At 46.6% G+C, this 24,264-nt stretch overlaps 2 long non-coding RNA genes across 3 annotated transcripts in view; one reads left to right on the top strand and one right to left on the bottom strand.

Moving 5' to 3' along the window:
* On the bottom strand, positions 1-21,344 carry LOC311444493. Of its 2 annotated transcripts, XR_014697904.1 has the most exons (4): positions 21,240-21,276; positions 15,322-15,497; positions 13,268-13,476; positions 1-2,057 (listed from the first exon to the last, which is right to left on the bottom strand). It is a non-coding gene; the product is annotated as an uncharacterized lncRNA (long non-coding RNA). The 2 variants fall into 2 exon arrangements; XR_014697903.1 differs by lacking the exons at positions 13,268-13,476; positions 15,322-15,497 and having other exon boundaries at positions 21,240-21,344.
* LOC311444496 overlaps positions 18,158-24,264 on the top strand; it is a 10,322-nt gene continuing 4,215 nt past the window's right edge. Inside the window, exon 1 of the long non-coding RNA XR_014697907.1 lies at positions 18,158-18,319. This is a non-coding gene — a long non-coding RNA (uncharacterized lncRNA). The remainder of the gene's footprint in view (positions 18,320-24,264) is intronic.

The following is a 24,264-nucleotide window of genomic DNA, read 5'->3' on the forward strand; positions in this document are numbered from 1 at the left end:
TTCACATCCCACCCCTGGGAAGCTTTACTTATGGTTTTTACCATGATTTCTTGCCTACTTTTCCTCCTTTACACAGCAGGGATGGACAGCAAGAGGCATTTTCCCTGCCTGTCCTTTCTCCTGGCTCATGCCCTTGCTTTCCCAGCAGCATCTCCCCAGAGAGGCACGGCCTCCGTGCTGTACCCGCCGCGGGTGGCTGCACACCTGGAGGTCAAAGTCACCCTGCGTGCCCAGGGCATGCACAGCACTTGTGAACAACGCCCAGCTCTATCCCACAGAAATCAAGGGCCGGGAAGGCTGGGGCATGTCCCGGTCTCGCCCTGCTGCAGTGTCCAGATCCAGCCCGGGAGCTGCATTGCAAGCTCATCCAGGATCTTGGCACCCAGACTTCTTGCTTGGGTCTGGGAGTTCAGTTTCCAAAGTTTGCTTCCCCTCTTTTTTTTTCAGGTGGGTGCCCATTTCCTATCGGTCCCAGCAAATGCTCTTTCCAAATGATGGAAAGTTTCCGAGTCCACGCTCAAGCACAGGCATTGCGAAACTTCACAGACTTTAAGCTGGCTGTAGAAGAGCAGGACGTGAGAACACTTCATGCCTGGCAACAAGCACTTTTCTTGCCTGCAGTTGGAGGGGATAATGAAAGAAAAAGAGCACAAAGGAATGCTGCAAACCACAACTGGAAAAGCTGAGATCCTGCGTTAAAACAGAAACACCAAAGGTCTGCGATCATTGCTTTGTCAGGCTGTCTCCAGTGCTGTGAGCAAAGTCTGGGCTCAAACTGAAAATAAAAGGGACTTTCTGTTGAACAGAACCACGCAAGTGAAGTGGGGTGTGGGATTCAATGAGGTCTCAGGCATGTCTTAGCTTTCATGATGAGGTGGTGGAGGAGAAAGGCATGTGTGTAGCCACACGCAGACCTTGGAGAGCCAGCTGTGGTAGCAAAAGCTGAAGAAATTGTGCCTGATACCAACTCCGTGCTGCAAATAAAATGCACAGTCTGCTGCCATGAGAGAAACCCGTGGAAAAAAAAAAAAAAAAAAAAAAGGGTCCTTTTAAACATTTGGAGAGTTACTTCTAGCCACAGCCATTCTGTAGGTTCAGCTCCCAAAGCAAGCACTGGTGTTGACACAAGGCGAAGTCAGGCTGCAGACAGCCTCGCCGTGCTGCTGGCAGCAGCATGCGCTGTCCCTGTGCCCTGGGGCTTGTTGGAGTGTGCCCAGGGCTGATGTCACTCACTGTCCCACCAAAAGCCAGCCCAGCAAACATGGCTTGGGGGTTCTGCCAGGGTGCTGAGCTGAAGCTGATCACCCCAGAGGCAGAGGAGCATGGAAAGAGCCAGGGCAACGCGTGGTTGGAAGCAGGATGTCCCCATCCCACTTGGTCAGCCATGGCTGTGTCTTCACCCCGAGCAGCAGCTCCTCAACCTGTCCCACGCTGGAGCAAGCACAGCCTTGGCTCTTGGCCACCTGCTTGTGCCAGAGGTGAATCATGCAACACTGAGCCTGGCTTACAGCACACTGCCTGCCCGCCGTGCTTTCTCCCCTAGCATCATCCTTGCTGCCACCCCATTTTCTCCAATATATTGTTTTATTACTTCCTGGCATAAAACCTCTTTTATTTCCTGCATGCACACAGATTACAGCCTGTTCCCTACGTCCTTTCCCTAGCTCAGGAGATTTTTATGTCTCAAAGGACTCACAGCATGGTCACAAGCAGAACCAGGCAGAGACCTGTCCTGCCCATTCCCACTGCTGGTGCTGCCAGAAGTGGGGAACCAGACAGCTTGGAGGGTGTCCCCTCTGTCCCAGGCACAGGGAAATGTTTGCCTGGCACCTGCAGCAGCAATGAGGCAGCAGCTGAGCCCTTACCCCTCGTTATTTTGGCATCCATCCTACATGGATGCCATTTACTTGCTTTTGCCTGTTCCATTTTTCAGGGTCTGCTTGGTGATATCATCGGTTGAGTTTAACATTCACCGTCTGTCTCTGCAGTACGAGGCTGAGCATGATGCAGCAGGAGAGCAGGGGAAGGGCAAAGAGAGAGGACAGGATGTTCGGCGCCTGTGCAGAGAAAAAAAATATATATATAAATCACTACTTTCTGTAACATGCATCTACCAAAAGATGGCAGCAAATATCCTAGTATGGAGCTGGGCTCTTTTTCAGACATGCTGTAATTATCTCAGTGAGTGACAGAAAAACTGAGGAATTACACTAGATGTTGTCAAGGAAGAATATCTGTGCTTATATCTTCACTTTAAATGAAAGAGATTCTTTCAACAGTATAAGAAATCACCAAGAAGTTCTAAACATCAATTCTCTCCTTCATTTTGGCTGCTCATAGTTTGGGTTGTGCTACATCTGAATTTGTTTTGCCAGTTGAAAATAGAATAAAATGGAATACATAAAGATGTATTCCACAAATAATAAAGCCATAAGGAATTCATGTACCAGTTCCATCTAAATGCTCCTTGCCATCAGGCACTTTGTGTCTTGGGCACTCAGAGAGGATGTTTAACAGAAGTTTGGTGGAAAACCTGGAACCAACCTGCTCTTTGTTACACAAATCTGTCAACCAAAGGATTATTTGTAAGCTGTGTCCTCTATCTCCAATGGGTATAGCTGTGATCCCGGTTTGGATACAATTTCATAATGTACGAGCAGGGAGTAAATCAAAGTCAGTAGAGTTTCACTGCAGGTACAAACCCATGGGGTTGCAGCCCTGGGGCTGGATTCCCCACGGCGCCCTGTCCTCAGCTCTGCCTGGTGGGGCACAGCCCCACATCTGTGCTGGGCAGCAGTTGGTGGTGGTGAGGTATGAGGTATGGCAGGATCAGCCCTGCTGTATTTCAAAGTACATTTCTGATTAAATTCTGACATAAAATGGGGTCAGAAATACTATTTTCATTAATCACTGCTATATAGCTTACCTATGCAAAATTGTCACTTCCCCTCTGCCTCTCATAAGAATTTATCTGCCTAAATTAAAGTTTGGAGAACAAAAAACGCCCTCCTATTCCTTTGCAGCTTGTGAATTTTACATTAACTGCTAGGTCTAATTCAAGTACATCTTCATTCGTATCACCTAACATGTCTGAACAGCTGGAAAACTCATTACCCATAGATCCAAGATGCATTTGCTCACTAGAGTTTGCTTTGGCCCCTAATAATAATAATAATAATAATAAAACAAATAATAAAAGGTTTTCAAATTGTTAACTTGCAAAGAGTTATTTCAAAATCAGTCGAGAACATTCTGATGAAATGATAAAATAAGCGAGGATGCCTCGCTTATTTCAGCCTTTCTACCAAAGCAGCACCCAGCAGGCTGACCACAGACAGCCCCCAAGGTCTGTGCCATGCCAGAGCGGTGCCACACAGTCTGCAGCAGCCTGGGGATAGCAGGAGTGGGGAGCATGGCTGGGACAAGACCAGGGAGGGTTGCATTGTTTTTTTTTGGGGAAAAAAAAAAAAAAGGAGAACAGAAAAGGGGAATGCAATAAAAGCTAAACTAGTTCAGCTTCTTTTGATCTCGGAGAATAACAAAGAGATGTCCTGACATCATTACGCCCCTCGCTCACTCCCTTTGGGTTATGTTTTTATTTCCTGGAACCAGCAATGATCAAAGCCAAGCTCCTCTACACCACTGTGCATCTTCCTTTTCGCTCCCAACAAAAGTGGGGAAGGCTGCGACACCTCTCACACTGCTCCTGGGCCAGCAGGCTGCTTCAAACAGAGGGCTGGCAGGGGCACGGGCTCCTGCAGCCTCACGGTGTAGAGGCAGCCGGGGGCCTCCCCACCATGGGGAAACAGATGTCACGGTTTTTGCAACTTGAATCATTTTGGGAGGGCTGGAAATCTTATATCCAGGGCAAGACTGGCTGGAGAAGTTGTCCCTTCAAGGGCAGGGTGAGGACAATGTCAGTGACCACAGGGATGTGATGAGAGACCCCGAGGTATCTGGTGTGCCATCACGGCAAGGAGCTGGGACCGCAGGTACTGAGAGGTCTTCAGAGCACAAAAGACCAAAACAAAGAGAAGACATAAGTACACAAAGGCAGCTTCTGCCTCCCTAGTCTGCCCACTTGGTGAATATCTTGGTTCTAAGAAAGCAGAGGGGACAAGGACTGGAATCAGCACGTGGCCGAGGTTGTGAGGCACGGCCCAGGCCAGTAACCCATGAGAAGGCAGTGAAGGCATGCAGGGAGGGACTCGTCACACCTCATGCCCCTGCACAGACCCAGAGCCAGTCACTTGTCTGTTAAATACACACCAAGTATCCCAGAAAAAGGAAAAACCCAAAACAACATTTTCACAAGCCACGGCATTTTCTAAATCTGCATAACTGTCTTGTCTTGAAAGCAACACGGGAGAAGCAGCAAAGATATGGTATGTAAGATAAATAAGTGATAAATACACGCCAACCAAAACATTATTTGTAGTCTATTTACATTCAAAGAGCTACTTTAAAAGGAAGCATTGGTATTAAATTGTCAGATAAGACTTCCACATTGTGGTTACGGCACTGCAGACTGATGTGATTAATAGCAATACACTCCAACACTTTGTTTACCTTGTGCGGGACCAGACTGATGAATGAAAAATGAAACAAACAAACAAATCAATAAATAAGCTGTTCTTCAAATAAGGCGCAAACGGTGGGGATGGCAGAAGCTGACCACTGGCTACTGAATTTATTTGCAGGACCAGGCTATGGGAAATGCGCCTGCAGGAAAGGAATCCCAGAGCCACGGAGCTCCTTGCAGCAGCAGCAAGCTGCACATCAGCCCTGAATGCCATCCACAGCACGGCAGCAGGTTTCAGAGCTGTGTTTCAAGGATATTTCACCTTGGCAGACAAGAACTGCTGGAGCAACAAAGATGCTTGGCTTTGTCATCTTCAGAGATGGAATTGAAGCAGCAGAACACTGCTGGAAGCAAACAGGGCCTTGACACCAAAACACTCACATCCGATTGATATTTGCCAAAAAAATGCAAGTGGTTCAGCTCTATTAAAGTGATTATTTAATCAAGTCATCACTAGGCTTGCCTGACTGGATAATCCTGTATATACAGAGAAAATAATGAACCTTTTTTCCTTTAAAAAAAAAAAAAAAAGAACATCTGCTCATCAGCTGCAGCATTTCTTCTGCAGTTAGAGCTGAACAAAATACAGATGAGCAAATCTGCACATGGATGGGTTATCTGTGTGTGCATCCTCAGCCTTAAACAGAGCCACAGCCTCGATAGCCCATAACACAGGACACAGTTCAGCCTACAGGTCTTTAAACTCCTTTGGATCAACTCCCACACAGCTCCCAGACCAGTTCCACCACACCTGGGTCTCCCTGCTCACAAAAACCCCAGACACAGACTGGCCAACTAACGCTACAGCTGACTGGGAAGTGATGTATGACCAACATTTTTAATAGAAAAGTGATTTATTCCTAAAGGATATTTTCTACAGCTAGTGATGAGCATTGCTGGGACCTGCTGGTCACTTTCATCACCCCACTGAGTCTTACAGGGATGATCAGTGGGTGACTCAAACCAAGAACTCTTAAAAATTTCTAGTTCAGTGTTTACACAAAAATAGAGACGTGCACCTCTGTGAGATTTGCTTTCCTTTCTGCATCCAGCCTGGATTAAGTCCAGCAAGAAGGACAGTAATAATAATAATAGCTCACCAAAAGGATGTGGGTTTCTTCTGGAAGAAATTTTGCTCTTTGATCTACTCCACCTTAGAGAAGGAAAGGGCAATTTTCCTGTCGGCTCTGGGAAACACCGGTTGTGGTGTGGAAATGCAGTTCCATTATTCTGTAGGTTCCACACACGGCCCCCCCGGTAAGAGCTGGGATGGTCTTTGTGGGTTTTGCCTCTGAGAGCTTATAATGAAATAGTTGGGAAGCTCCAGAAAGGCCTGAGCCTGCTCTGAGTTGTGGCAGAAAGGGCAACAGAAGCCCCAAGAGAGCAAATTCTGAGTACTGACAAACACGTGGCAGATCACAACGTAGATTCTGCAGGAATACTGAAAGGCTAAGGCAGAAGTCAGCAAGAACCACTGACTTCAGGCTCCACACACACATGCACCCAAGCATTAGTCTCTATTTGATTGATAATAATTAGCACTACCAACATCTACTGTCTTTTGATCAAAGTATTTTCCTTCTGCCTGTCCAGAAGTCTCTTTTTGATCTTTGATCTTAAACTTTGATGGAAAGCTTTAGAGAGGGAAATTCAGCAGTGAGCGCAGCACCTGGCACACCAGGCCTGAAGGAGGCACCTGATAAACAGCAAACCCGTGACAAGGCACACATTAAACCACAGACGCTAGCACTAGTGCCAGGGCTTTTTCTTTACACTTGGTTCCAGCTAAAACACAGCCTCACATCACCCCATGGTGTGTCAGAAGTCCCCAAGGAGCTGCCACCCTGCCCGGTGGACCACTGCCACGCTGCCTCTTCAGCCTCTGCCCATATTTTTGCAGGCAGCTATTATACCAAGACAGACTTCATCAAACATGCTACAAGACCACTCCTAAAAAGATCACATATGGGATTTTGTTTATTCAGTATACGGCATTTCATGGGCTTATGTTTAGTGCCCGGGAAGGGTAGAAGGGGAACATCAAGCCTGGGCCACCCCTGGGGCACAGAGAGCAGGAGGAGGGAGGTGGCAGAGCTGCTGGAGAGCAGCACAGTATTTTGTGGGGCTATGGGGCAGATTGGGATGTGTTGTACATACCCTGCTGTCAGAAGGAGCCACAGAAGTACATTAAAAAAATATAGAGGGAAGAAACCTCACTGCCTGGTTTGCCCAGTGCTAGGACAAGAGCAGCCCACACACGCCATCTAGTGATGATAAGGTTTCCTGTGGTTGAGTTCTCTGAGAAGGACCAGAAATACTCTAGAAAAAGATGGAAATGTCTGGTGCCAGTGTACTCATTGCTGCTTTTGTAACCGGGATGCAGAAGGACCCAAGCAGCGTTTCCCAGCCAGGCCATGGAGCTGGGTGCAGGGAGATGTCATGGTGCCCTGGTGGAGAAGCTTCCTTGAGATTTTATTACAAATCAGTAGGCAAGCAGCATGCTCCAGAGCAGCCAGGAAAAAAATAAATAAAATAAAAAAGACATGAGCCAAGAAGGTCAGGAAGGAGAGCAACAGCCACCAGGTACATGGACAGGGTTCCAGCTTAGGACTCCTCTAACCCCCAAAGTTCATTTGAGCTGTGACAATCACTGCCTGCATCCAGTCACATCTCACACAGAGTTGTTGTAGCTGACCACTTATTCCAAGAAATATCCACCCAAACACAAGACATGGGGAGAAATAATCCGTATTTTCCTTCCCAAAAATGTTCATGGAAGGCAGCACTCAATTGTTGCCTCCATAGGAGGAAAGCTGCCTTCTCACATATGGTTTCTCTGACACACAAGGAGGAGAAAGAAGTGGGAGGACCACGTGTCCCCAGGAAGGACACATCCAGACCCAGACTGCTCCTCCATCCTCTTCCTCAGGCAGCTGAGGGCAGTTAGTCTAATTTGTCCCCAAAGCCACCAATTGCTCCAAACCATCCATTTCTGCTGTATTTCCTAGTGAAACACCTCTGAGGGGTGTGTTGTCAGGGATGTGACCCAACTTTTCTCTTGACTGTTTCAAATGCTGCAGTTTGCTGGGACCTTCCCCAGGACCTGGAAGACACCTCCAGATTTTTCCTAAGCTGTTTGATCCCTTGCTCCTTCAGTAACAAGACGAATAGTTTGATTCACTTTCAACCCCAAATGATTGCCCTTTTCCCTGAAACTACTAAAGATGTTATCGTTCATTTCCCTATACACCTACTCTCGTGTTTCTTTAAGTTTATCCCTGAAAGCCCTGAAATTCTTCATGCTCGCTTTTCATGGCCTGCAGCTTTTCTTTTAACATTAAGAGCATTGTTTCTGGCAAGACATTAAGGTATTCACCAGCTGCCAACCTGAAAGCCATAAGTGCCCCATTTGCATTCATATTTTGATAGTCCCTCCATCCCTACTGCAGCGGTGTCTCTCCCCCTCTGAAAACGCCGGTTGTCTCCATCCTTTTGGTCCAGGCCTGGGTTCCTTTGCTGGGCTTGGATCAGTCCCATCGTCTTCCCATCAGAGATTACTCCAGCTGTGATCATCACCAGGCTGGGGCAGCAACAGGGGACTCACTTGGCTTGGACCCCAGAAGCCTCGCTCGCCTCAGGTTTCTCGCCTGCAGAAATCTCATCTCCTGGTGGAGAGCTTGGAGCCCCCACGAATCTGCAAGTCTGGCAAGGTTTTGACAGGCCACTCACAAGCTGAGAAATAGTTCCTCTCCCATTTTATGCTTTCTGACAAAATCATGTTGCTTGTTTCCAATGGTGGCTGGTAGCCCTTGAAAAGCTGTACTACAGGTTACGTTCAACATCACTCCGAGCTAACAGCAAGTTTTTAAATACGTCAAGAATTACATTACAGCCTCGTATGGCTTCCACAGACACCCACTGATGGTAACATGAAGTATTGCTTGCACCTCTTCCAACTACAGGCCACGTTTCCCTGGAGGTTTAGCTCCAGGGCTGCTGATCCCTGTTCCCTTCTTCCCCGCTCAGTTCAGAGGTTGGTGCTCCCTGCAGCTTTGCAGTCCTCTCCCAATATTTTCATGTCACCAGACTTTATTTGGCCTTGTCCCCTTTTAAATCAGTTTCAAGACTTAAGTAAATTTGGCCCTTGAACTCTGAAGTGCAGAAATGTGGTAAGATGAGCCATAAAAATGAGAACAGCCCTCAAAAATTATGGCCAGTGCCATATAACTGGACAGTTGGCAGCTTTCTCATGGGGGGATAAATATCACTTTGCTCCTAGCTGCCCTGCATCCCTAGGGGAGGCCAGCTCTTATAGCTCTCCTTCAGCAAGCTCTCAGTGGATGGAAACACAAGTAAAGAAATTAATTCATCCCCATTTTAGGGGCAAAAAGACGTGCACTGCCAGCTGCCCACATTTGATGGGTATCCCTGTACCTGCTCAGGGCTTAACCACATAATCCAGAGATGACAAGTTAGAAATTCCCCAAAGAGTAAAACTCACATTTGCTGCTTTCAAAGCCATGGATGGTATTTCCCAGCTGCAGACTCTTCCTCGTTTGAGTCTGCAGCGCACATGGGAACCAGGGAGAAGAAAGACTGAATAAACTTTATTTTTTCCTACTATTACTGTGCAAAAGGCACCTTCTGAGATTAGTTATGGAGATGAGCACCAACAGCAGCCCTCTTGGAAGATACCTGTGCACAAGCTCTTGCAGATATCTGCAGCAGCAGCCCCGCTGTGACCACGTGCAGTGCACGTACGTTGCTGCTCGAGCCCCCAAGTGGAAACGGGCTGTGAACTTTCCCAGCACAGATCACACACAAGGCGTTAACATTCGGTTCTTCTTTAAAGGCAACTTTGACCTAGTTTAGGTCTTCCTTTCTCTTTCTTTTAGCTCCTTTGGCTTACACAAGCGGTTCTGGAGGAGCTCAGTGGCTGGGAGGCGGCCCTGCTCGTCCCATCCCACCGCCCTTTCCATCCAGCTCAAAGCCTTGAGCTGCATCTCTGCCAACCTCCCCTCCAGCCCTGACTCTTCACACCTCTGCCTACGCTCAGCCAGCACACGGCAGACTAAGCTAGAAGTTGCAAGGCTGGCAAGAACTGCCCGAAAATGCCCCAAAAGCTCCGCAAGCCTTGCGACCAGTGGAGTGTCACGGCAAAGGTGCAGAGCCCTGCTCTGCACGCTGCCTCTGAGCCAAGTAGGTCACAAGAGAAACGAGGCAAGGTTTTCCCCTTCTCGAAAGAATCATCATCCGCTCTTTATGTGGGCAAGGAACACGCAGTGGGAGCAGCTATTGTAGTAACGTATCTTATGGCAGGCTTCTTGTGCAAGACTCACTTGCAAGCATTTTCAGGAAAAGCGTCATGTTAAAGAAGATAAAAGCTTTTAGCTTTATAGGAAGAAGGTTTTGGGGGGGGGTTTGTGCCCTTTTTTTTTTTTTTTCTTTTTTAAAGTCAGACTAAGCAAAAATAATTCATATTAATGATGACTATTCAGTGGATTTCCTAGCATTTGTGCAGACTTCCCTTACAAACATCAGGTCTCTCCAGCGTCAAGTAAAATGATTGCACTGGTGAAGCTTTCCTTAGGCTAAGCCTGCCAGCCCAGACTCCAGGAGATGGGTGGCAGAAGCATGACCTAAATGCAATTAAACCAGATCCACAGCCCTGTTCCGTGACAAAGAAAAGTTAGTGACAATGGAGCTTTATTTTGGCCAGAACAAGTAAAACAGCAGAGCTGACATACTGCTTGCTAGTACCCTATCCAGTACAGTGGGGATGAATTTTTCTGAGTCAGTGTGACTGTCCCACAACTTTTAAGGGTTCCTTTTTCAACCTCTCAGAAAGCTGATTTAGTAGCAGATTTTGTCCAGCCAAAAATTGTCCATCCAAATTTCCCTTTTTCATACGGACTTACGCATCCTTTAATACCTTAGAAATCAAGGAACGAATCATAAAATCCTGCTCCTTCACTGTACTAAAAATGAATAGAAAACAATTGCTCCAGAATTTTGCTGGCCTCAGCTATTTATGCTCTTAAGAGGAGAAATAACATATTGGGCTGGGCTGTGACTGAGAGGGCTCAGGAGGACAACACTAATGGCAGCATGGCCAATGTCAGGTGTATGGTCCCTATTTAGGAGGCCCCAGCAAGCTGTTTTAAATAAAATTTAAAAAATAAAAGAAAAAGCAAAATTCCTCTACTTAGAACAAAATAATTCCACATGAACAGCTGAGGTGCAAGCAGCTACTTCTGACACTGGCAGAGACCAACCTTGTGGTTCTTTGAACATTCGCCTGGCACTTGACCTACATCTTCCTCCTACTCTTCCTTTTGCTTCTGTATATTCAAATTAACTACTTCAGGGAGTTATCTGTTTCTCTGTGCTTAGCAGTCACGCGGTCTGTAACAATATGGAGCCTCACAGATCAATCCTGTTCTCAGCCTCTAACACCTGCCACACACCTTATTTATGCAGCAAGTCTCCTCCCTTTAAGCTGGCTCTTGAAGAACTGCTGAAGCCCTCTCATACCACAACAGTCAGGTTGGAGACCTTCACTGAAACATAAATAGGATGTGCTCTTTGAAGGGTTTTAGGAGCTAGCAAGCAGTTTCCATTCAATCTAAGAATATTTAAGCAGAGCTGAACACAACCATAGCCTTCACAGAAGCACGGCTGCGTACCAGGCTGCAGCTGCTTCACCTGACTCATTACATGTGCTAATAGGAAGAAGAGCTTTTAAAAAAAAATAAAACAAAAACCTTTTTCAACCCCCTGGGCTGGTGCCAGGGCCAGCACCACCACAGGCTGGCTGCGGTGCTCAGCCCGCATTTCCCAGCGAGGACCGAGTCACACAACAGCTGCTTTCTGCATCAAAAGATGTAGGTCCCGCTGCCCTTTTCTGGTGCGTCATGTGCTCTGTAACGAATGTCAAGAGCTACCGGCTCGCAGTGTGACTTCTGGTAAACCTTCTACCTTGGTTTTAGAGGTATCAGTTACCAGGGGCCACTTGGAAGCACCAAGCGGTTCAGCTCCCCAGTACGTGACAGTGTCAGACAGGAAGAGAAATGGGACGAAGAGCAGCTGCTGCTGTACCTAAAGTTGCTTCATTTTGATCTTGGCAGGGCTCATCTATGGGAGACGAGCCTCTTTTCTTTACATCTCCTCCCTGGACACAGCTGGGGCTCCACAGCTCATGCCCAAGCAGGGTATTGAGCATCAACCTCACCACCACTTCCTGGGCTGCCCCATCACCCCAATTCTGGTCCCTCGTGTGACAGCCAGGCTGGAAGGAGGTTTGGCAGCTCCGAGCAGCCAGGGTGGGAACCTGATCCCCCTGAGCATCCTCCTGTCACCTTGCTGTGCTGCATTGGGTGCCATCTCTTGTGGTGATCCACTACAGCTGCTTTCCTCAACAGCCAGACACCAGTAAAGCACAGCTTTACTGTTTCAAAACCTCCTTCCCACATGCAGTGGACACTGAGCAACCTTTCACAATCCCCAAAATCAGGAGTCTGCTGGTGTTAGCAGTGTGGTCGGTCCAATGGTGTTTACTCCGTTACAAGTAAGCAGTTTGCATTAATGGTGTGCAAGGCCTTTAACGTCCTTGTGTTACAGAAGCATTTAGACTAATTACCAAAATCCACTTGAGAAAGTGCGAGTTCCTGCCACCCCTCCCGTTTCATTAGGAATAGAAGATCAAGAGGTTAAAGACCGGCCTTTCAAAAGTGACTGACACTTAAACGCCTTGGCAGCATGGCCCCAAGCAGTCAGCATGAGGCAGTGCCAGAGCTGCAGTGCTCTCCCACAAAGACTTCTGCTGCAAATGCTGCTTATGTTCCTACAGACACAGACCTCTTGTACCCTTGGTAGCAGCCCCATTTGCTGATACGCAGAGAGGTGCCTTGGCAGGGAGTAGAAGAAGGTCATAGAGTCAAAGAAAGTCAGGTTGGATCTTCCGCAGGTGCCTGAGAAGAGCAAATTTCCACTGCTCTTACAGTCTTCCTGGGCCAGGTGAGGACATTTGGAAGACTGATATGGCCTTTTTAGATATTTCTATTGAGACACTTCCATAAAACAGAAGCAAGTGATGCCACAACAGCTGACGGTGCCCTTATTATGACAGAAGAGCTATTCCCATGAGAAGCCCGTAGGTGTGCGCATTCCTCAGCACGGCCACATCTTCCAGGTCAAGCACTGGGTGTTGTTTCCTGTCCAGCTATTGTCCTGCATTCACACAGGTCTTTACCTGGGTACACCACAACTCTGCCTATCCCATCAATTATGAAGAAAAATTAAGGCTTTATCAGAAGCAATAACATTTTTGGGCTCTTCTCATATGCAGAGCTAGCAGAGGAAAATGTGTGCAGCTCTGTGCTATAGCAGACAAAGCTAGAAGCCTGGATTTAGCCAAGCAAGCACTTTGCTACTCCAAGAGCATCCTCATGTGAAGTTGGACATGTTAATTTAACACAAAGAACAGCGTTATGTTGGCATGGAGATCTCCTTCCCAGGTTTTTTAGCATTCGAGACATTGGAGATGAGAGCAATACTACCCATTATTTCCTAATAAAAATGTTAAGGGGTCATTTTATTTTGGCATTGCAGTATTTGGTTTCAGGAGGGATGCATTAGGGAATACAAACTCGTACAGAACTGATTTCGCACTGTGGCTTGCCCCACCTGTGAAGGAACCTGGGGACTGCTGGTCAGTGAGACAGACTGGCTCCTCTGTGTCAGTCACCTTGACAGAGCTTGGTGCAGGATCAGCATCCTCTGGTGGGTTCTTCCAGAGATCTGGACATTCACGGTGATCGAGATTGCATCTACCACGGCCACACACTTTGATCCTCATCTGTGTGCTCATGAGAGCTTGTAAGTACAGCTGAACACTGGATAAAACACAGGAGTGGATGTTACTGACATTCTAGGTCTTTTCCTTCTAAGAGATTCTCTTATGTGCATCCTTAAAAATCCCATTTAGGTAATTCTTAATAAGACCTCTATAAATTCCCTGATACTTGCTCTTTGCTAGCTTTCTCACTGCCAATAATTATCGTGGTTTGCCTGTCTCCCAGCAGAACCTTTCTTACTTTCCTAATTAAAATTCCTTTGCGGCCATCATCTAAGAACTCGTAATCCAAAAAACTCAAGCCATTGCACAAACCAGATCCAAGTCATACCTAATATGAGCCCATTGCAATGGAGTCAACAGTTACACCCAAAACCAAAGAACCAAAGCCTGTAAGGAGCACCTGGACTCCTCCAGCCTGCCTTGCTACCGCTGTGGGATTGCTCCCTACACCAAACCTCCCTGAGATTTGTAGCATTGTAGTTTTCAAGACACTAATCTGTGCCTCTGGGATCTCATTTCCGGAGGCATAGCTGGATATTTCATCTGCATTTGCTTCTCCCCACCCTTACCTGCAACACCACGTGCTGTACTAATGAATGGTCGCATCCCTGGTGCTGAACCCCTCCAGCATCACAGCCTGCGACCACCTTAAGCACGGCTCAGCTAAGCTTGCCATATTCTGCTGGTTTAACCTTTCTTCTCCAACACCCCAAATACTTTTTGCCCTTCTCACAATTCTTAATTAGCTAAAGAAAAACCCCAAACCCCGGTGATGCCCAAACCTGAACACAGCCGCTGATGAGGAATATGTAACATCATGTGGTGGTGGGTAATACTCCGAAAATGCCCATTTGTCTGAATAACTGAGATTCATTCCAAAATCATGCCTAACATGGAAACTCCAACACACCACCCTAATACCAATTATTAGCTTCAAAGGCAGCAGCACAGACTAATGCTGTAGACAGATAATATCATACATCCCTATATTAAAGCAAACACAAATGATTTAATTTCATTTCAGATTCACCTGGAAAGTTCTGGCTCTCCCGTTTATTGCACTGGTCCCTGTGTGTCATGAGAATGGCATCAGCTGTGCTCACCACCCCACCTCTGCCCCAGATGTCACTGCTGCCTGCCTGCCATCATCACACTGCGTTTCTGAGAGCAGATACTGGGTGCACAGAGGTCAAAATAAGGCTCTCAGGAAAGAGCTAATGGTTAACTTTGGGTATTAAAAAAGAAATAACACTTTCACCCAGGTTTCAGTGGTGTTCTCGTCTGGTTGATGTTACTAAAATGAGTATCAAAGCAGCTTAGAGAAGTTTGGGCCATACAGTGGAAGTTACAAGGTACCTTCTGATTCAACCAATTCTTAACAGAGCATTTTTTTCAGTTTAGAAGTGTTTTAGCAGCTCGCAGGAAGATTTAACTAGCTCGTTTCATGGAATAACGTGTTGCAACACGTGTCGGGTGCATGGTGCATGACAGTTAGTCTACACTGACTAATCCATGTGGGTCCTCTTGGAGAAACTACTCGGGTCAATGGGATTGTCCAAGCTGAAACTGGCTGTTTGTGCAAGCTTTTGTATCAGCCTGTGTTTTCTCAAGAATTACCTCATTTGTTTCGCTGCAAGTGTCTGAAGGTCTGCTCTTCTCACAAGCACTTCTCTAGCGCCCTGCGGTCCCGGCTCTCTCTGTTCTGTCAATAAAACCTCCAGGGAGTCATCCCCAGCCCTACTCCTAGCAGCATCCCACACTGGGTTATGCAGGAAGATGAGGAACAGACCACGCTGGAGTCCTCCAGCACATGGATTCTGAGGAAATGCAAGGAAAGGGGATAGCATAGTTAAAAGAGAATATCTGCATAATGCATATTTACCTTAAATTGCCAAGAATACATTCCATGAATGTTTTTATATGTCTTTTCCAAGGTTTCTGGCTTGACTTCTTCGCAAAGGGGCTTTAGGTCTCTCAGCACAGGCTTGCACATCTGGTTTCATTCACTAAACAGTTTGTCTCCTCATATGATAAAATCAAACCCGGCAGCTGACATATCTGAGCAGAGAAGAGCATTGCCGAGCCATAGCCAAAGCTACTGCAGTCCGAAGCTGGATCAAGACCTCACAAAATACTTTATGAGCTTTTCTCCAGCTTCTTGGGTGAGAACTCATTGCTCCATGCAGCAGCAGCCATTGCAGGGCTGCCAGCATTTGAGATCTGAGAGGAGAGAGCGAATTCACAGGCAGCTCCAACAGGGTGCAGACAGCAGAGCAATAACTCCCTAAACCCAGGCATCAGCCGTTCAGCTCCTCACTGCCAGAACACTGCTTATGAGAAATCCTCATGAAATAGGGATGGAAACAGAGCTATAAAAATGTTATACGGTTTTGTACAAAGTGCTGCAAAAACATGGAGTCTTATTTATATTCTCCCCCAACGCATCCTATAGAATTCTATACTAGAACCCAATAATCCTTTTAAACATGCAGGTTATAAAACAGCAGAAACTTTGGTCATTAAATTCTACAATTCTCTCTAACACTTGCATCTCAGAGGGACTCTCTGGGGCCTTGAACTGTACATTAGGAGTGGTCAAAGCCTTTGGATGCTTCACTTCATGTGATATAGATCTCTAGCCTTAGGGCTCTCTACCAATTCCCTTTGCTCACTTGGAGTGAAATTCACTGCCATATAGAGCCAGGGCAAGGGCTGTGCTTCACTTAAATCCCCCTTAAACTGTCAGAAGGAAAGGGTATTGCTAAGAGCAAATTTGGCAAAGCAGCAAATTTCACTGACAAAAATAACACCAATTGCTAAAACATGTCCAATGCATCCCCTGGATCATCCCATGGCTATCAACTGGTGACTATTTCCCCTCACCCCTAAATTGTTATTTCCATCTCTAACCTTCTTTCTTTCCAACATTTTCACAGCTCTTTGTGCTGGCCTAATCCAAATAAATTTTTAGAGGACCCTCAAGAAATTACTCAGCCTTATCCGTTGGGATCCTTATAGGAAGGAGGCACAAGGGGAGCATTTCCATTATGGGGAGCTCACTCCATTAAGCCCCATGAAATGCCAAGTCCAAGCATACAAATCCACTACCAGGAATAGCAAATTGTAATCCCATATCTCAGGATAGGAACAAAATGCATGTTTTCAGCTCATCACTCTGAACTTTTCCAGACACTGAAATCTAGAAACACATCCTCCTAACGGGGGAGCAGAAGTGGTCCAACACATGCACCCAGTGGGACACAACCTGGGTTTACAGCCCAAACGCACACGTAAATTGCTCAGAAGTGCACAAAAATAAGTCATCCTTAGAACTGATTTCCAGCAGCATGGGATAAGGAATACCTTGCATAAGAGTGCTAGGACTTGAATTAGGATCCTGCTTTTGCTTTTTTGCCTTTTTTTTTTTTTCTGGAGAAGGAGGAGAGCACACAATGTGCCACGCATCGCCTGGCCGTGACACCACAGAGCAGGCAGGACCACGGCACTGCTTCTTGCAGCAAGAACGTGCAGCAGGAGGCAGGTGTCCAGCTCCAGACAGGCTTTAGGATGTCCAGCACAGACATGCCCCAGCACCAGCAACCCATGCCTGGTCTTGCAGCAGATCACATGGCGATCCCTTCCAGGATTGCTGCAAGCAGCCCACTTTCTTTCCTCCCTGTCCTCTTTTTTCTATTTCCCAGTAAATTGCTGCCAACTCTTCAAGAGGACCTTCCTTAAAAGAGACCAGATAGATGCACTTTATTTTGAAAGGAACATTTGGCAAAAAAACCTGGTCTGCACCTTTGTTAAAGAGCAGGGATTTGGTTGGCTCAAGACTCCTGTCTCCACATTTTGTGGGGTTAGAGGTTGATGGAGACTTTTTTCCCTTTCATATGGCACTACACAGTCCTCAGCATGCACCAAAGCAAAGGCACAGCTGAACACATGGTATGAGTGTGGGCACACTGGGAAGGGCCCAAAAAAGACTTCTCATAACCACCTGTGACAAGTCACCAACTCAGGTCTGATTAAATCCTGTCCACTACTCTGACTTAATAAAACTTCCCAAAGTACCTCTTCACTTAGAATTTTGTCCCACAAACAGCCCATGGCAGCTCTGTGGAGGTCACAGGGACAGGGTTACAGAGCCAGCAGTTCCCAAATTTACACCCATTTTGGAGAAATCTGGTCATTGTTATCATGGGAAAACTCATGTGGCCTGCTCCAAGGCCAAGGGCCAGGTTCCTGCCTGTCGCAGAGCAGCACCTCGTGCCCCCACCAGCAGCTGGAGGCAGGTCAGAGCACAACACGTCCCTGAGCACAGGAAGGTTTGCCACCTGAACTCCAAAGCACGTTAAAACATTTTGTCTTCACAGACCTCAGCTGTAGTTGCCTTATTTTTGTTTTCACATCATAAAAGTTCTGCCAATTATTTTTAAACAGAAAATGAGCACAATTAGGGGAATGAGAAAGGAGGAACCCAAAAACTGACAAATACGAGTTTGACCTGTGCTGTCCGAACTTGCAGGTAATGGGTTTGTGTCCATTACCCCTACTGCAAGTCCCAACTGAACACTTTGAGCTCCAGCTTCCCGGGAGATGCACCACGGCGCTGCGGTAATCATGTGTCAGCTGAAACCGAGCCAAAGCCCCAAACTTCCTTTCACAAAGAAAGTAAAAACAGATTCTATAGAACACCTGTGTAAAATATTATACCCACTTCATCGTCGCCCTTAACTTCAACCGTCCCTCCCCACGAGACAAGTAAAGATGTTGATCCTCTGCTGATGAGCTCAAACCACGCCAGGGAGAAGGATCAGAAACTTGGAAGTATCACAGTAGGTGTCCAATTAATCTTTTGGACAAGGTCAGCAGAAAAGGTAAGTGGATTTTTCCCCATGCCCTAAACACGGTTTATTATGCTGGGCGCAGAGGATTGCCACACCGAGATCAAAGCCTGACGCGTTACGCAGAGGCATTAACTGCAGGCTTGCTGTGTGCCATGAGATGCAAAACCAAGTTCCTGTGGTTGGTGGAGACCTCATGACCTCTCACAGGAGTTGACCACAGCATCCTGGTCAAACACCAACACGTTAATTACGTTTTGGCTTCAAGTGTCCTCCGCTGGCTAAGAGTAAGGGAACTTTTCCTCCCAGGTGGTTGGCACCAGCCTCTCGGTGGGCGAGGGGCAGGTGTCTGCATCTAGCTGGTGAGGAGCTGGTACCTAATTTAAGGCAATCTATAGGTAGGCCTGGACCTTGCAGGAGCAGAGCTACTACAGCAAATAGTAAGCAAATGCTGCTTTCTGAGCATCATTTCTCCTTCCAGGCCCTGATGGCTCTTAGGGCCTCACCTGTAGATAAGCTGACCTCCTGTTTCTGCCTCTTAATCAGGAATGAGCTTTTTAAAGTCTTTTAATTGGCAATGCTCTGAAAGTGGATTTGCTGAATGTGGTTGCTTTCCTTTTTTGAAGAGTATCAATATGCAAAAAATGAAAGCTGAATCCTTCCTTTGATGGTAAATAGACACAAACGTGCTATCTATGTTAAGATGCACCTTCGTCCCCAATGCCATGGCAATGCAATGCAAACACCGCTCAGTTTTCCAGGTCAGCAGGGTTGCTGGACACATCCTGCCTGCTCCCATGCATCCCAGCACTGGTGCCTGGCCTCGGGGCAAGGGAGGTGACCCCTGTGGAGCTGACAGCTTCACCACTAGGAACATGGAACTGGGATTCCTTTTGGCAATGTGATGTGAAGTTACTTGAGGCCAAAAATTGCCCCTTATATTCACTCATCCCACTCCAGCTGGAAAGGAACTGTATGCCTATGCTGGGGAAAAGAACTGCCATTTTGTGATTGGGGCCATTCTTAAGGCAAAAATCCTGGCTCCAGAGAGACATCAGTAAAATTCCCCATATGAAAAATCTTTACAGAATGATTTACCTTCATCAGCAACCATTTTATTAACTTCTTCACCTTCCCCTCATCTCCCCACTAAAAATAAGCTAAAGCCAGAAATGTATGGCTCCTTTCTATAAATATATATATGCTACTATAATCAACTTTTTTTTTTAATGGTCAAGTTTCAGTTCCCTGCCCTAGGTACCTATCATGCAAGCTGTATATGATACAACATAAAATTTATTTCAGCTGAGATCTCATAGCTTAACTCAAATTTGGACCACAACTCGTAATTCTTTCAGCAAGTTGTATCGAATTATTACAGCTTCCTTGAGACACCCAGCAGCTCCTTCTATCAGCTTGCCATTTCACCGTGATTCATTAGCCCCAAGCTCCAGCCAGGATTAATAATTTAAAGAAAAAAACAGTTAGCTTAATTGGTCTAAAAGCAGTCATTTTCCATTTTCTGTCCTTTGTGAGGGTTATGCTCTTGTTTTTTCAGATGTGGCTACCTCCAGTTTTCTCAGAACCATCCCGTTTGCTTTCTCTCCCCTGCTCACGGGGCACTTGCGGACTGGAGAGGCAGACACACAGGGGAGGTATCTTTAAAATTAAAAATAGGAAACTGAGAAGCCACACGAAGCACTCAGCGCAGTGGATGAGACAGAATCAGGCGCATTGCTGGGGGCTGCATGTCTCGCAAGGACGGTGCTGTCCCCAGGGAGGAGACCTGCCCACGGCCCCTCTTGAAACCTTCAGCTGCACAGAGAGACTTTGGCAACTGGAGAAGTTAAAGAGTGAAGCCCATGTGCTTCTCCATTTTATTTTTTTTTATACCGAGCTATGCACCCAAAACACACAGCCAGGACCAGCACAGAGCAGGGGCAGCCGCAGGCACCACTGCAGGAGCTGAGGCTGCCCCGTGAGCTAACAGGGACTGTGGTGGAAAGTCCGATTTTACCTTTTCCCTCTCACTACTTTTATGACTCCTTCCTCCCTTAAGCACAACCCTATGAGCAGCTGGGTGGCCTGGCACTTTGCACGGTGTCCGTGGGGCACAGAGGGCTGGGCTGGTGAGGCGAGGAGCAGCCTTTGCAGAAGAGCTGGCCATCATATTCCACACGCTGTGGGCCACCAGTGACTCACAACCAAAGCAAACTCAAACCAAAGCTGCACATGGGGAAGAAACGCCTAGAAGTTGCATTATTATGTAAAGCGAGTGGGATCTGCAGTGCTGAAAATCATTTCTGAGAAACCCACAATACCAGGCAGGGTGCCACAAACCCTGTCCTGCCCATTGTCCCTTCCCAGCCCTGGCAAGGGGAAATTACTGTTTTCGTTTACAGCTCCATCACTTGCTTTCCTGCATGTAAACAGCCCCTGTAAAATCGGGGCACTGCTGCACACAGGCAGCATCATCCCGAGTTCTGCACAGGATGGACCACAAGCACAACACCAAAACCCACCCAGGGCTGCTGAGGACACAGCAAGGGGGTAGAAACCCAGGATAAATGCACAGGATTCACTCCCCTTCAATTTTTGAGCATTAGACAGGAAAATAAGAGCTGGGCTTTGATCATGAGATGCAAGTGCTTCATGCCAGAGGGGATGGCACAGGGAGCTGAGCAGGGGGTGCCTTCACCATACATTTCCTTCATGAGCTGAAGCAAACCACTAAGTAACATAATCACGGCTGCACAATTAACACACACACCCATCCGCACAGGGTTATTGCCAGAGATCCTGTTGGTCAGACAGAACTCTCTGCATTTCCACTTTGCAATTGCCTGAGTGCTTGCAAGCACAAAACTCTCCCACAAGTTTTTCCTCTGCACCCAAAGAGCTGAAACCAAAGACTTTCAGCAGAATCCTCCAGAAACAGCCACAGAACTCTTACCATGTACGTTTTCCTCCCTCAAGCAGGCAGAGCTACTCCCTAAGAGGGGCATGGGGGGAAAAAATCAGCCAGATAAAGCTGCGCCCACACCTGCAGGCTCTTAACTTGCAAATTAGTAAAAACCAGGGCTGATAACTGGGAGAAAGGAATGATCATGGGGGCAAGCTACGGGGCAGAACAATGCTGCCCCTGCAAACCAGTAGCAAAATGCCACTAGATGGTGACAGTGCCCACAGAAATTCAACCACCCAGGAGAGAATCCTCTCCAGCGCAAGGCCACTGTGAGCTGAAATAGTCTTTTGGGGATAAATAGTTAGTATCTCCTGATGTAAAGCTTTAATTTAACCCATGCTAAGGTGAGGAGCAGCAGGAGGCGGTGATTTAGTGATAAATGAACGAGTGAGAAAATTCACCTGCTCAGTGTGAGCCTGAGCTGGGTTATCTCCGTGTGGCCTACATGAGACATCAATAAACTCCATTTATCTTCATTTACTTGTGACTGCTCCCCTGTGGCTCTGATGTCCACCACTGAGCATAACGTGTGCTGTAGGATTCAGCAGCCTCTCCTGAACAAAGCTGATGGCCTCCTGTGGGCCATGTCACCCCCTGGTCCCCAGGCTCAGGGCCCTGCCCATGCAATGCACATTTACATTTTAAGCTATTTTTTACAGCACTTTCAACATAACACTTCAGCAATGCTCTTGCAGTCCGTTAAATTACATGAAATTCAGGAATTCGGTAAAAATGGGTGGTTAGAAATAATCCATAAAGTCTGCATGCACCAGTGCTGATAATTGTGTTGTCCAGTGGATACTGAATAGGATACTGTCTGGGAATTGTGTAGTAATTGGTTTATTTGTTGTATGAATGCTTGTGTTATGCTTGTGAAGTGGCTCCTGGGCCACTTTAATGAAGTCAGAGGTGTGTGAGAATGAGACCGTGTACTTCCCTATTTCAGCTACGTGTGTGACACGATGTAAGACACTGGATTCATCTTTCATTTTACATTAATCACCTAAATCACGCTTTAGAGAAAATGCAAGTTTGTCAGTAAGTTAGTAGTAGAGGAGAGACTTTTTATTGGCATTTAATAATCGTCATCATCTCTGCTCAAATAACAATGGATAAAATAATGGCTTGCTTACATTTGGCAGGTCATCTCCTTACCATAGTTCTCTCATCCAAAACCCCATCTAAAACCCGAGGAGCCCAGCTTGAAAGAAAACTACAATACCCAGATTCTTAAAAAATCCATCCACATGTTGTGACTTGCTGTTTGTTAGACTTGTGCTAGCTCCCAGCTTGCTGCAGTGTAACACTGGGCAAAACTGGAGCGATTGCCATAATTACAGCAGAGCAGAGAGCAAAACCACTGTGTTCTCTTCTGCCAAATAAAGCTGCAGCCGTGATGGAAGGAAGGGAAATGTGGAAAGGACAACTTGCAGAAACTGTGATGAGATTTGCTAGAATATAGGAAAGATAATATTCTTTCAAAGACAGAAAGATAAAAATCCTCTGGGTAACTCTGAAAAATAGGAAGACTACCAAAGCATAATTACTGTCTGACTACGGGCCTTGTCTAGCTCCTCCGTAAGCCAGCAGAAACTTTCTCCTTTCTCCAAAATCTCCTATAAATCCAGTTGTGTGGGCACTGCAGCCCAGGGCACGGGAATCACCTTGCCAAGCAAGAACAAATCCTCCTGGCGGGGCCCTGATGCGAACACACTCAGTTACCAGCAGCAGGGTGGCCGAGGGTGAGCATTGGTGCTCTGGTAGCATTGGATCATTTCTGCATTCTGATAAGGGGCTTGAAGTGCTACAAGAAAAAAAAAAAAAATATATATATATATATATATATATATGAAAAAAAAAATGAGAGTATGTAGAAAGAAAAGGATTTCTTCTCTGCCTTTGTAAACAGCTGAGAAGTGCATCTGTGAAGCATCTTCACAACTGCCTTTTGGGTGTTTCTGCAAACACCACTGCCCAGCTTTGGTTTTCTGTTTTTCAAGCTCAGAAAACAGAGTTTTCGCATAGAAGCATGCACACACGTCGCTGTGCAAACTGAGATATTCCCATTGCAAATCCCCTCTGCTTAAAGGTGGGACAATTATTACTCATTTCTAAACAAAGCCTCATCTCTTTATTTGAAAATAACTCATTTCTGAATGGAAAAAAAATATATCAGTGAATTTTTTCACAAAAAAAAAAAAAAAAAAATCAGGTTTCGGTTTTACGGTGAGTGTGAAACACCCTATTCTGCCAGTTTTCACTTTTATTATACATTGCATTAATTTGCACAGCTCTTCTCTTACCCAAGCCAGCAAGACCTCTCACAGCAAAGCCAAAATTTTGCCTCTTCCAAGCCCACCCAAACCTTGGGCCACATGCACATGGGTCCCATGGGCACAGGAGGAAGAGGAGGATGGGCTGAAGGGCTGAAGGGTGTCCTCGGCTCCGAATGTTGTAGGACCATGGACCCAGCAGCAGAAAACCTGGCTATAGAAAAGTGTTGTGTTAGGAGGCGCAAATTAAAAATCACCCCTCTCAAATGATGCTCTGGCTTCATCCTGGCTGTGCAAGCATTTTTTGTGAAAAGTGGACACCAAAACTCTGCTTGCATGCCACCACCCGCTCTCAACGTGGAAACAAAGACGGCAAAGAAATTTGGAAAGAAAAGAACATCAACCTAGATTGTATTGTGTGCTCACCACCAGGCCTCGGGAGGTTTTCTCTGCTCTAACATTTCTTTTGTGTTCTCCATTTGGTTTCAAGCAGCGCCACACCGCAGGGCTCTCAGGCTGAGAGCTGGGAGGCAACGCCACAGGCGCAGATCCCAAACTGTGGTTTCCTGGGCAGAGTTCTCTGAATTGCCCCCAGACTGCCACAGGTCTGCAGCTCACACGCCTAACAACATTGTCTCAGTGCCAGAGCTAGCACCTGAGCTTGCAGCAATCTCCACGAAAACAGCTCTAAAAACTTGACGGGAAAATGTTTTTACAGATTTACAGATGGGTCAGCCGAG

This window comes from Aythya ferina (genome assembly GCF_964211825.1).
Source record: "Aythya ferina genome assembly, chromosome: 14".
NCBI classification, from domain to species: domain Eukaryota; kingdom Metazoa; phylum Chordata; class Aves; order Anseriformes; family Anatidae; genus Aythya; species Aythya ferina.